The following is a 13,235-nucleotide window of genomic DNA, read 5'->3' on the forward strand; positions in this document are numbered from 1 at the left end:
ACAAACTCCATATTTAGCTGGCCAGTTAAATATTTAGCTAAATGTTAAATCTAATTAGAGATTTAAGATTTATTTAAATATTTAGCTAAATGTTAAATCGTGTTAAGAGATTTAATATTTAGTTAAATATTTAGCTAAATGTCAAATCTTTTAACTAGATTTATAAATTATATCTGAATTTACACATTTAAAAAAATTAATTTATTTATTTTCACAACATTTATAAATCTGGGAAAAAAATACAAGATTTATGTTAAATCTTGAAAAAGACATTGTGGAAGGGTGGGGGTATTCACTGACACGGGAGACAGAAGATTTTAGTTGCAAACACCGCACAGGTGCCCAGATTTATTTATTTCACTTATTTATTCTTTTATTTAGTTTAGCCTGCAGAGGGCGCTGTTGTCCGTGGTCTGGATACTGCCGACAGTAAACCAGGACCACGGGTATCCCAATCCGCGTACCTTCAAGTGCTCAAAAATAATAATGAAAACAGAAGGCGAAAGAAAAAGGGAAAACAAAACACAGTAATAAAACTACAAACAAAAGTGCTGCTTATGCAGTGCCCCCACTGCCGCTAAGCCGGTCAGCACAGGTCTCAGTCCTACACTTAGCTGTGCCTATACACTGGGGTTGGCCAGGGTTCCCCGTACCTCTACACACGTCCCCTCGGGTACGTATTTATTTATATCTCTCTGTGAAAATTAGTTTTGGTTTTTTTTATTTTTTATGAAAGTCTGCCCACTCAGCCGGGCTCGCCTGCTCCTTGTTTCACGCTGGCCTCTTCTGCCAGCGACACTGTATTTTCCCCAACACGGCCACCCGAGTGCATAACCAAGCCAGTTCTTATGGGCTGAGCAGTCTCCCAAGGCCCGCCCCTCAGCCACTCAGAGAGAGGGAAAGCACACACACACTCTTCCCCACCTCTCCGTGTCATCGCCATGGCCGACAGGCGGATCCCACGAGACTGCTGCCCTCTACCTGCAGTAATACGAATGTGCCAGACAGTCAGTCCAGATCTCCCCTGTTACAGTCATGTTAAAATATTAACGCTTTTTTTTTTACACATGGCACCCCATAGACATTTGACATGCATGATATAATCTAAGGAATCCAGTAGCCTAAAAAATTCCAAGTAGTTGGAATCAAACTCAACGTCAACATGAAGGTTAAAATCACCCAATAAAAGAATCATATTTGACTGTCACTATAGATAGCAGATCCCCAAATTAATTCAGGAAAGCGAAAAATGAAGAGAGCCTTTTGAAGTTAAGAGAATTTGATGTCTCTGATTCTCATTGCTGGAGGGTGGAGAATGGAGCCACAGAGGTGTGATTTCAATCCAACTTGCTAGACACACAAAGCATTAGCACTGTGAAATATACATTAACTTTAAAGGATTTCTCATAGCACTGTGCATTGCAGCACTAATATCTCCCAGGACACATTAGGAAACTGCACCTTCCTGGTTTTTTATGGGGGAAGGGGAGTGGGATAGGAGCAATAGTTGAAGAAACATCACACTACACCAAATGAAACTATAGCATGGTAAAGTTAGTTTTGTGCAAGTCCTTGTGTCTGTTTGTGCTAACAGACACATGCCTGATATTCCCGTATTCTAGTTCTCAGAATGAAACACACAGATGATTGCGCTTGCACACATCCACTGTGAGCCGTGGTCTGAGCACAGAGACACATAATGGAGGGACAGGAGCCTCAAACCAGGGACTGCAAATTTGATTAAAACTGAAAAACATCTCTTTGTGTTTTTGTAGTGAGGTGTAGGGAGAGGTGCTCAGGTATCGATGTTAGGGGTTGTGTTAAAATTGATAGTTTATCAGTCTTTAAAACAACCAGGGCGTGTTGGTAAAACAGAATTTCAAAAGAAAGCTCAAGATTACGAACCAGGAGGAAGGGGAGCAGAGCTGCAGAACATCATCAGTCCAGACTGGCAGAGAGGAGAATGCACAGTCAGCACAAACAGCACCATGGATCGACCATCTGAAAACTCAGAGTAATTACTGTCAGAAACACCTTAAATCCCTCTCATAGGTCAGGGTGCACTGTCTCATGGGTCAGTGTGAACTCTCTCAGAGGTCAGTGTGCACTCTCTCAGAGATCAGTGTGCACTCTCTCAGAGGTCAGTGTGCACTCTCTCAGAGATCAGTGCGCACTCTCTCAGAGGTCAGTGTGCACTCTCTCAGAGATCAGTGCGCACTCTCTCAGAGATCAGTGTGCACTCTCTCAGGGGTCAGTGTGCACTCTCTCAGAGGTCAGTGCGCACTCTCTCAGAGATCAGTGTGCACTCTCTCAGGGGTCAGTGTGCACTCTCTCAGGGGTCCAGGTGCACTCTCTTAGTGGTCAGTCTGCACTCTCTAATGGGTCAGTGTGCTCTCAGGGTGAGCTGCAGACATACACTCACATACACACACACTGGTGAACACAGGCACAGGCACACACACACACACACACATCTGGTGCTGTATCTGAATGCTCTCCTTTATTGTCACATCCCTGCTATATTTCTCTGCTCCTTCTCTCTTCCTCTCCCCTTCTCCTCGGGAGCCCTGGATCTGTCAGTACTGGTTAGGCTGTACCACTTCTCCCCTCTGCAAAGGGGATGGAGAGCACTAACTCTACACAGCTTAGCCCCCTAGCACTCTGCAAACACAGACTCCGTGAACACAGCACCTCAGGAGAGGGAGCCAGCAAGGCACCCTGCCTCAGGGTTAACCGTTCATCCCCCAGGCTGCAATGGGTGGGAGAGCTGGCTGATGACCCCTCCTGTGTGGGTTGAACCGGTCCGGAACTGATACCAAAACAAAGCAGCCCTAGTGGATAAAAGGCAAGAGTGTCTCCAACACGATGCCCTGTTCTGACTGCCAGCATCTCAGATACAGCTGCTCCTGCGTCTCAGATCGCTCCTGCCACCTCACAGCTTCATCAGGCTGCATCGTGCAGCTCGTCTGCAGGTAAGAAGCCACTGAGTCTACTCTGTATTTCAGTCGTCCAGCAGAGTTTGTTCTGTCTTAATTGAAGGGTCTGAAACCTGCTTGAAAATGTATGTACTGACTTTGTGTTTATCTTATTGTTATAAGTATTATTATTATCGTACTAATTTTTTGATGAAAGCATTTTTTAAAATCATCTACTGTGCTATTACTATTTTTATTTTTACATGCTGAAAGAAACACAGATGAGACAGTAGGAGATGTTTCTTTGTGCTCGTCTCCAAGACATTGAGCTGAGTTCATAAAACTGCATACACCGGTGCATGAGTAAGAGATTACTAAACATATGCACACTACAGCACAGTGCAAACTACAGCACAGTGCAGACACACACACACACTACAGCACAGTGCACACACACACACACACACACCCTACAGCACAGTGCACACACACACACACACTACAGCACAGTGCACACACACACACTACAGCACAGTGCACACACACACACACACTACAGCACAGTGCACACACACACACACACACACACACACACACACACACCAACTCGGTCACTGGAAGTGAAACACACACACACCAACTTGGTCACTGGAAGTGAAACACACACACACACACACACACACAGACCCGGTCACACACACACACACACACACCGACCCGGTCACTGGAAGTGAAATGCTACATTTCAGTGAGGTTAGGCTGCAGCCAGCCTGCTGGTATGAATTCAGTTATTCTGTATTCTCACTGAAGTGCTATCCAAGGCAAGTCCCGGATTGCCATGCCCTCGATTTCCGAATTGGTGTGGCCCTGTTTGAAGCACTGCCCCTTCGCCTCTCCAGCACTGACTGATGGGTAAAAGACTGTGATCCCCGTCCCTTCCAGCATGTTTAGTTCCTGTAGCACTGAGAACAGACAGCCGCTTCACATCTGTTTTCTTTTGCAGGTATTATCTGTGATTTAGGTAATAATACATCAGGCTGAAACTCCACAGCAGCCCCTCAGAAATGAATAGGACATCCCGGAAGGCAGGGTGTCTCTTATTGATGATCTTTTTACAACAAGATCCCAATTGATCTGAATCTGTATTCTTAAAAGCCTTAACAAAACATAAAAAACTTCAGAGAATTGTGTGTTGCCATGCAGTGCCTCGGAGATGCACAAGTCGTACTTCTCTCTGTAAATGATTTCTTTACATGTTTCTGAAACTCCACTCCACCTAAAGACATGTTTATTCCCCTTGCTCCACGAGCTCAGTATATGAAAGCACCATGCCAGCGTTTCTGCCGCGGATATTGAATATTGAAGAGTATTGTCATAGCTGGTTACTTCAATATTAACTCAGGATGTACCCAATGCAGAACCATGCTGCCCTTTGCTTTTTAATAATGATGTTTTATATCATATGTTTTATATCATATCTATAGTGAGCCTCTCCATGACATCATCTGCACACTCTGCTATTCCTTATCTGTGCTGACTTCTGTGATTTGAAATCAGTTGACTTTTGTTTCCAGTCAGTGTTCTCCCATAATGCCATTCAGGAAGCCTTTCTTAGTTTGCTTTATGAATTTTCTGGAAGTGAAATGACCTGGCATTGTTTTAGTGTGATTATGTCTATCTATCTGGAAGCGAAATGACCTGCAGTGTTTTTGTGTGATGATGTCTTTCTGGAATTGAAATGACCTGGCATTGTTTTAGTGTGATTATGTCTTTCAGAAAGTGAAGTGACCTGGCAGTGTTTTAGTGCGGTCATGTCTATCTGGAAGTGAAGTGACCTGGCAGTGTTTTAGTATGTAGTAATGTGAATGCTTACGTGTATAATGCAGTTCAAGTTATGCCACTAGAAGTCAGTAGCGCCCTATATACTTACCCTCTCCTAGGATACCAGTCGAGGAAGTCCTTAGTTAGAGAACACTAATGTGTAGGTTTCAACAGAGATTGTTCTAATAAAGACACTGTGATTTAAGTTATACTCTTGCATCTTGGATCTCGGGTTATTACATATGGAGATGAGGAAATCGGACAACTTGTCTTAGGTCGTTGAAAACGGAGACAACGAAGGAGAAGAGACAAGTGTAGCTGCATAGCTTTGGCCCAACCTGCTAACGTTAGCGAGCGCGCTCACAGACAACGGAACATGGCTGCCACGGTAGGAACAACCGCTCCGTTTGATAGTCAACTACAGACATGGGAGGAATATTGCGAAGTGCTGTCGCATTTTTTTGAAGCAAATGAGATTGACAACGGCAATAAAAAAAGGGCGATTCTCTTAAGTTCGGTGGGAAGACAAACATATAGTCTGATGAGAAATTTGCTAAGCCCAGATAAGCCAGGGGACAAATCGTTTGACGATTTTGTTGAACTGTTGAAAACGCACTACAACCCAAAGCCCAGCGAAATAGTTCAATGCTTTAAATTTAACTCGAGAAAGAAACAGGCAAATGAGAATGTGACTGAATATGTGGCAGTGCTACGAGAACTGGCTCAACATTGCAACTATGGAGATAGGCTAAAGGAAATGTTACGGGACAGGCTAGTCTGTGGTATAGACGATGATCGTATTCAGCGCAGGCTGTTAGCAGAAACCGAGTTAACATTTGAAAAAACACTGAAACTTGCTCAGGCATTGGAGACAGCGAACAAAGACGTTCAGGATTTACAATGGCAAAGCAAAGGAAGCAATGGTGCTAACTGGAAACATGCTAGCCAGGCTACAGTGCAAAAGCTAAAAACGTGGAGGGAACCACGAGCTGGTGGGACTATGAGGGCATGTTATAGATGCGGTGGTGAGAACATGGCGAATGACTGTCGTTTTCTTAAGGAAATGTGTCACAGATGCGGAAAAAAGGGGCACATCAGGAAAGCGTGCAGGGCGAACTCTCCTGTGGAGAAAACCAAACCTAGAGGAGGAGTGTGACAGTCTGGCTCGCAGTGGTGACGTCACGGACCAGGAAGTAGAAACCAAAACAATGGATGGGCGGGTGAAGCTGAGTGCAGTAGCACTCAGCGTATTTATTAACAAACAAAATATTTAAACAAAACACAAAACAAAAGGGCACGAGGGCCAAACGAATAAACAAACAAACAAGTAAGTGTCGTGCTGGATAATCCAGCAAGTTTTACAATTGTTTTTTAAATGTTGCTCGCTCTCTCCGCTCCCCGTACTCTCCTCTGTACACCCAACCTCGAGTGCAGAGAGCTGCAGGTTTATATACTCTGCACGCGTTTGGTAAGGATGCATGACTGTCAGCTAGTTAAATAATCAGTAGCTGATCAGCCATGCATCCTCACAGGGTTTTTAAATATAATAATAAAAGACGCGGCGCTTTTACCAGCGCCGCAAACAAAAATACAAATAATAATAAATAGGGGCAGGACACTCCGCCACAGGGAGGAAAACAAAAGCAGGGAAAAGTGGAAAAAAAACATGGGGCTCATCACATTAGCGAAAATCCTGAAACAGATGCAAGTGACGGTGAAGTCGTGTTCACTATGAATAACATAACAGAGACAAGCATTCCCAAGGTAGCGCCTATCACATTACAGTTAAAAGTCAACAAGTCGGATGTGCAATTTGAGGTTGACACAGGGTCCAGTGTAACAATTATGAATAAAACAGAGTACTCAAAACTAAGGAATGGGGCAAAAGTACCTGAGCTAAAGACATGTTCCCTGCATCTCAGAACTTATACAGGCGAAAGAGTGAAAACATTGGGTGCTGCAAACTTAACTGTACAGTACAGAGAGACTGTTAAACAGCTGCCAGTAGTAGTAGTGTCTGGCAAAAGACCAAACCTACTGGGCCGCGGTTGGATTAAGGAGTTGGAATTAGACTGGGGAACTGTAAACCAGACAAAACAACACTCCAGGGTGTGTTGAAGAAACATGAAAATGTATTCAAAGAGGAATTGGGGACATTGCGAGGCCCACCGGCTAAAATATATGTTGACAAAGAGGCAACACCAAGGTTCTTTAAGCCAAGACCTGTGCCTTATGCTATGAAACCGAAGGTGGAGGCTGAGCTGGACCGCCTCTTGAGAGACAAAATAATTGAAACAGTGAAATTCTCTGAGTGGGCAGCTCCCATAGTCCCAGTGCTAAAGCCTGATAACTCTGTGAGGATTTGCGGAGATTACAAACTTACTGTAAATCTGGAAACTGGAACAGTATCCCATTCCCAGAATTGAAGATCTTTTTGCAAAGCTCTCAGGAGGGGCAAAATTCAGCAAATTGGACATGAGTCATGCCTATCAACAGGTAATAATGGATGAGGAATCAAAAAGTATGTAACTATAAACACACACAAAGGGTTATTTACTGTAAACCGTCTTCCATTCGGGGTTTCATCCAGTCCAGCTATCTTTCAGAGAATTATGGAGGGGTTGCTGCAGGGAATTCCCCATGTAGCCATTTACCTGGACGACATCCTGGTGACGGGCAAGAATGATCAGGAGCACCTGCAGACACTAAGCGAGGTACTTCAGAGAGTGGAGGAGGCAGGCCTACGGCTAAAGAGAAGTAAGTGTACCTTTCTGGGAAGTGAGGCTGAGTTTCTGGGTCACAAAGTGGATGCCACAGGACTACACCCACTTAAGAACAAGGTACAAGCTATCCAAAATGCACCTGCACCTACCAACATAACAGAGCTTAAGGCTTACTTAGGACTGTTGAACTATCATAACAGGTTTTTACCTAACCTGTCAACACTGCTGGCTCCACTGCACAAATTGTTGAGAAAAGACACAAAATGGCAATGGAAAAAAGAGCAGGAGTCGGCTTTTGAGAAATCTCATGCAATCCATAGATATACTTGTGCATTACGACAGTGAGAAAGAGCTGATTCTGTCCTGTGACGCCTCCCCCTACGGGGTAGGCGCAGTACTTTCACACCTCATGCCGGATGGGTGGGAGAGACCCATAGGTTTTATGTCAAGAACACTCACATCAGCTGAACGAAACTACTCTCAGCTTGATAAAGAGGGACTGGCTGTGATTTTCGGGGTGCAACGGTTTCACAAGTATCTCTATGGTAGAAAGTTCACCATATGCACAGATCATAAACCGCTTCTTTCACTCTTCAACAAAATGAAGGCTGTTCCACAGATGGTGTCACCAAGGATCCAGAGGTGGGTTGTGACACTGCGGGCGTATGAGTACGTGATAGTCTACAAGGCGGGTAAGGACCACGGCAACGCAGACGCCTTGAGTCGTGTGCCACTGCCGGACACTTCCCAATCCACAGGTCTGGAAGACAGGGTGCTGATGATGGAAGACATAGCGATGGTGACCGCAGAGGAGGTGAAAGTGTGGACAGGTAAAGATTCCATACTGTCTAGGGTGAGAGAGCACGTTTTAAGGGGGTGGCCACAGCAGGGGGAAGGAACAGATTTTACACCTTATTCTGCTAGGAAGACAGAATTGAGTGTGCAAGATGGTTGTGTCTTGTGGGGGGCACATGTCATCATCCCACAGCGAGGACGACAGGCTGTGTTGGAACAGCTGCATCAGTGCTATCCAGGGGTTTCGCGCATGAAGGCTCTGGCCAGAAGTTATTTCTGGTGGCCCAAACTAGATGAGGAGATAGAGACACGGGTAAAGGCATGTAGCAAGTGTCAGGAACACCGGAAAGCACCAGCCACAGCCCCGCTACATCCCTGGGAGTGGCCAGACAAACCCTGGAAGCGATTACACATAGATTATGCAGGACCATTTATGGGGCAGATGTTTTTGATACTCATAGATGCTCATTCCAAATGGATGGATGTTTACCCGGTAACTTCAGCAACATCAGCTGTTACAATTGACTGTTTGCGAAAAAGTTTTAGCAATCAGGGATTACCAGAAATGGTAGTTTCTGATAACGGCACCTGTTTTGTCAGCTCAGAGTTCAAGGAATTCATGAACAAAAATGGCATTGTCCATGTTACATCAGCCCCGTTTCATGCGTCTTCCAACGGTCTCGCAGAACGAGCCGTTCAAATATTCAAGACGATGATGAAGAAAGCGGGAGAAGGAAGTATGTCAACTAAAGTGTCAAGGGTACTATTCAGCTATAGGTTAACACCGCAAACTACCACAGGACTCTCTCCAGCAGAGATGCTACTAGGGAGGAAACTTCGGTCTACGCTTGATTTAGTGCATCCCGATTTAAAGAGGAAAGTGGAACTTAAGCAGAATAAACAAAAGGAACACCATGACAAGAACACAAAGGGGAGGAGTTTTGGAGACGGAGACTCTGTGATGACAAGAAACTTCAGTCACGGTCCCAAGTGGATACCAGGAGTCATTGCAACAGTGACTGGTCCTGTATCTTTCAAGATAATGCTGGGAGATGGCAGAATAGTATGCAGACACATTATTATTATTATTATTATTATTTATTTCTTAGCAGACGCCCTTATCCAGGGCGACTTACAATCGTAAGCAAAAACACATAGATCAGATCCTGTCTAGACAACAGGACAACACCACTGGGTCAGAGGATATTGTGCAGGACACACCTGCAGAGGTTCTACAACCACCAGCTAGAGTAACCATGCCAGATGAACTTGTTCCAAGCAATGCGGACACTGTCTCAGAGCAGCTTGCTTTGAAAACAGAGGAACAAACTGGGAGTTCCCCAAAGGTGGGCAGGGACAATCAAAGCATGGCACAAGCTGTGCGTCGTTCCCAAAGAACTGTCAAAAAGCCTGGTTACCTGAAGGACTTTGAGTTGTAAAAAAAATAAATAAATAAATAAAATAAAGTTTGAAATTAAATGTTTATGTACAGTTAAGGATGGACTATTGTGTGTAGTTGTTACAGCAATAGTTCAGAGACATTTAGTGTATTAGTGTTACATTTTGTTTATAAATGTGTTTACTGTTTCCAAATTTTAGAGAAGCTGAAATCTTAAGGGGGGAGAATGTAGTAATGTGAATGTTTATGTGTATAATGCAATTCAAGTTATGCCACTAGAGGTCAGTAGCGCCCTATATACTTACCCTCTCCTAGGATACCAGTCGGTCGAGGAAGTCCTTAGTTAGAGAACACTAATGTGTAGGTTTCAACAGAGATTGTTCTAATAAAGACGCTGTGATTTAAGTTATACTCTTGCATCTTGGATCTCGGGTTATTACAGATTATGTCTTTCTGAAAGTGAAGTGACCTGGCAGTGTTTTAGTGTGATTATGTCTTTCTGAAAGTGAAGTGACCTGGCAGTGTTTTAGTGTGATTATGTCTTTCTGAAAGTGAAGTGACCTGGCAGTGTTTTAGTGTGATTGATTTCCATTACACGAGAGTAGATGTTAAAACTTCATGCTGATTTGAACTCGGCTCTCGCCAAGATAAGCACCAACTAAGACGTAGCTTTACAGTAAACTAATGTGATCCATATGTGTCTCCATCCATTTACGTTTCCTTCCATATGATGATGTAGATATCCTTCTGTCTGGTGTTAATGGCTGAAGTGTAATGCTGGCTCCAGGGATCAGCTTATTTTGCCTCCCTGGCGCATCAGCACACACAACGGCTGCGATGCTGGCTCCGGGGATCAACCAAAGTGCGGCCTCCCCAGCGCATCAGCATGACAACCGACTGGATTGAGCTAAGTAGGGTACATCTCTGGGGTTTTCAAGTGGGCACCTTCCATCCTCAGTGTTTCGTCGACTAGCCCACGACACCTCAAGAGGGCTCGACGGTGATTCTGGCGTCCCAGCATCACCCCCCTCCGTCCCCCACTCAACTCAGCCCAGCTTACTTACCTGTACATCAGCGTTTCTTTCTTTCTATTGTGCTTGAGATCCCCAGCCAGAATCTTTCCGTCTCAACCACAGCCAGTTGCTGCTCCTCTTTGCTGCTTCAGATAAGTTCTTCACTGTGCGACGCAACTCTTGGCCACTGAATCCGACGTCTCTGAGAAACCAGTTTGTAGAGTGTGCCACAAATCCTCGACAACGCACTTCCACTGGGTAAACCCGAACTCTCCATCCTCGCTGTTCCGCTTCAGTGGCTAGTTGAGCATACCGCAGTTTCTTCCTCTCATACGCCTCATCTACAGCATCCTCCCATGGCACTGTTAACTCTACCAGGTGAACAAGGCGTGCTGATCCAGACCACAAGACAATATCTGGTCGAAGGTTAGTGGTGGCAATCTCAGGTGGAAAAATAAGCCGTTGACCAACATCTGCCAGCATTTTCCAGTCTCTAGCAGCTTCCAGTTGTCCTGGGCGAGGATTGGTTTTAACACCTTTTCTTGGTGGTTGCTCTCCTGGGCGGAGGAATGTTGTCTTTTGTGTGTAATGTTTTGATGGAACAGGTGACAACTTATTGGTCATGTTACGCTTGTCTTCCAATGCTAAGGCCAAACATCGCAGCACCTGGTCATGGCGCCAAGTAAACCGTCCTTGGCTAAGAGCCACCTTACATCCTGTCAAAATGTGCCTTAATGTTGCAGGTGATGAACACAAAGGACATGAGGGATCCTCTCCTACCCAGAGGTTTAGGTTCTGTGGTGATGGGAGAACATCATATGTTGACCTGATGAGGAAACTGATCCTGCTCTGTTCCATTGACCATAGGTCTTGCCAGCCAATCTTGCGTTGTTCCACACTCTCCCATCTCATCCATTCTCCCTGCTTGGCCTGGGAAATGGCCTTTATACACCTCATCCTCTCCTCCTGCTTTTGCACCTCGTTGACTACCAGCTTCCTCCTTTGAGCTGGGGCTGCCTTGTGCCATGTAGGAGGAGCTGAACTGAAACCAAGACCCCCTCTTCCATGCTGAACTTGCCCCATGATATCACCAATTCGAAGGGCAGCCTTTGCATCTTCCACAGCTTTCTTTGCCGCCCACTTTCTTCCAGTTTTCAACACAGGTGCTGCCTCCCTTACGCATTTATCGCGTGACTCTACTAATGTCATTTCCAGTCTGACCTTGGCGCACTTAAACTCCTCGGTTAGAGCAGAGACTGGTAGCTGCAGTATTCCTTTACCATAAAGTCCCACTCTGCTGAGGCAGCGTGGAACTCCCAACCATTTCCTGATGTATGAACTGATTAAAGCTTCCAGCTTCTCTACTGTTGTCAAAGAAACCTCGTACACAGTCAGTGGCCACAGCAACCTCGGCAGTAGACCAAACTGAAAGCACCAGAGTTTTAGTTTACCTGGTAGAGCGCAGCTGTCTATGCTCTTCAACCCTTCCACTGCTTGTTGTCTAACTTCTCCCACACGAACTGTGTCCTTTAGATCACCGTCGTACCATCTCCCAAGACTCTTCACTGGCTTCTCAGACACTGTTGGTATTGCCTCACCATTAATGAAGAATGTTTTATCTACTACTTTGCCTTTAATTATAGAGATGCTCCTTGATTTAGTGGGCTTGAATTGCATTATGTCTATCTGGAAGTGAAGTGACCTGGCAGTGTTTTAGTGCAGTTATGTCTTTTAGACCAGCGCATTACCAGCCAATTCCAGAGAAGCTTGCGAGCTGCTATTGTGTTCAGGCTACCTAGCAACAGGAACTCCAGACAAAGCCGCTCTACTCCTGCCCCCTGTAGTCCCCTTTAAAAATCTGCGATTGTGGCCATTGTTATTAACTGCATTAGACAAACTACACGCCCCTTAATGCAATTTCGCGCCCAAAGGGATTGAACTTTACACTGCAGCGTGTCAATCAATGCAGAGCACCAATCAGGAAGGAGAATCACCTGTACGTCCCACCTTTGACAGACGGCCTTATAAGAATAAGCTCCGCCCAAAACTGGATTTTTTTCCTCTGTTGTTGAGTTGTTGAGTTTATGTTGTGGCGGTTAACAAAAAAAAAACAAGGGAGACTACGCAGATGGTCCCTGTTTTATGAAGATGACACAGTGCGTTAAGGAAAATAAAAATTAAAAAAAGACGTTAGCATTTCAACATATTATATCTTCAACAGTATGAGTTAGAACTGCAAACGCCGGTTAATTATATTACGACTAACACCGTGTTGGTTTAATGGAATTAATTACACCGTGTAACAAATTATTATTATTTTTTTTGGTTCCTGGGTAGTAAGTGTTATTTCCTAATTGCTTATGCCTCAAAAGTATAGAAAATGGCTATTATTCCCCACAAACGTTGCTTTTGTGACCAGGACAGTGATATTTTGAAATTTACCTATTTTCCAGAACATTCCAGATAGATTCAGTGCTGAGTAAACTTGGAGTAACTTCTAGAACTTTCTAGAACTTTCCAGTTATATAAATAGCTGCTCCATAATGGTAACAAGTACCCGTCTCTTCCC

General features: G+C 44.6%; 1 pseudogene; it reads left to right on the forward strand.

Annotated features, from left to right (window-relative positions):
* The first annotated feature begins 5,112 nt into the window (after positions 1 to 5,112).
* Positions 5,113 to 9,870, forward strand: LOC117417530 (uncharacterized protein K02A2.6-like; annotated as a pseudogene).
* The last annotated feature ends 3,365 nt before the right edge of the window (positions 9,871 to 13,235 follow it).

The sequence above is a fragment of the Acipenser ruthenus genome, chromosome 20, assembly GCF_902713425.1.
Source record: "Acipenser ruthenus chromosome 20, fAciRut3.2 maternal haplotype, whole genome shotgun sequence".
Taxonomy (NCBI): domain Eukaryota; kingdom Metazoa; phylum Chordata; class Actinopteri; order Acipenseriformes; family Acipenseridae; genus Acipenser; species Acipenser ruthenus.